Raw genomic sequence first — 1,372 nt, forward strand, 5'->3', positions numbered from 1 at the left:
TTTTTTAAAAAAATTTAATTAAACTGTTTACTTAAATTTGAAGTTAAATAATGAATGATTTTTTATTTTTTAGTTAATATTTTTTCCTAAAAGTAATTTTAATAAAATGAAAAGTAATTCATATATATTTTACTTTTTTAAAACTGATTTTGAAAGGGCCATTAGGAATAAAATAAAACAGCAGTAATACTCCAATATCTTTTATAATAAGACAGGAAAATGGTAACTGTCATTACCTGAAGAGTGAAGATATGGATAGGGCACAGCCTAGTACTTTGTCCATTTAAAGTAAGGTTCGTAGTGCTAACGACAAAGAAATTAATGTAGTACCTGTTAGAAAAAAACAAAAACTCAACGGCCACGCGGAGATGAAATTTTATTTTGAGTAAGTATAAATGTATAATTAGTGTTTATTGTTTGTAAAAATATAAGTTTTTTCCATTTTTAAAAAGGTGTAGGTAAGATATACACTTTAATTACCATGAATAAGATTTGCTTTTATTTTTAACATTTATCAAATATTTCAAAATTATTATATCTTTTAATTTGTCACCATCACAATTGTTGCTTTCTACCGTAGCTGCAGCTTTCAACACTACGATCGTTGTTGTTATTATTGCAGTCTACCTCTTCTTCTCCATCACACTTTAATACTCAATTTTGTTTCATTAGAATTTTTGTTTCCTGAAACATATTTTTAGTACATTAAAAATTTTAAAATCATATTTATATATCAATCTTAACAAAATAGTACCTAATAACTTTTGTTATTGACAAAATAATCCCTAAAAGATTTTGAAATTTGACAAGCGTGTCTCCGAACTCGCCGCCGGCAAGCACAATACTGACATGGCCACCGTGTTTTGGTGACTTGGCAAACTACCAAAATTCAGAGAAAACAAACAAATTCATATACAATAATAAAAATAAAATAAAGCTTAATACAGACACCACCAAAACATGAAGCGGATTTAGATAAGGCCAGAAGAAGAACATCAGAGACAGAAGGCACAACACGACGGAACCAAGATGGAACACAGACAGAGGAGGTAGGGCAGCGACTGGGAGCGAGTAGCAAGCAAATACAAGCAGTGAAGGCGACAATAGTGAAGGCGCACAGACGACGCAATGCCGACGAAGGAGACAGACGATGCTAGCAGACGCAGAAGACCCGACGACGAGATGACGATAGTGCGGTGTCGGTGACACTGGCTCTGTAAGACTGAGAATGTTGAGCTCCACTGCCGTTTTGGAGGAGAGTAAGTTGAGAGTGTGAGACAATGTGTTGGGAAGGAAATTAGGGTTCAAAGGGACAAGGAAAGGGGATTAGGATTCAGAAAGGGGATTTTGGATTGAGAAGGGGGAAGTGCGT

Source organism: Arachis ipaensis, chromosome B02 (assembly GCF_000816755.2).
Source record: "Arachis ipaensis cultivar K30076 chromosome B02, Araip1.1, whole genome shotgun sequence".
Classification (NCBI taxonomy): Eukaryota; Viridiplantae; Streptophyta; class Magnoliopsida; order Fabales; family Fabaceae; genus Arachis; species Arachis ipaensis.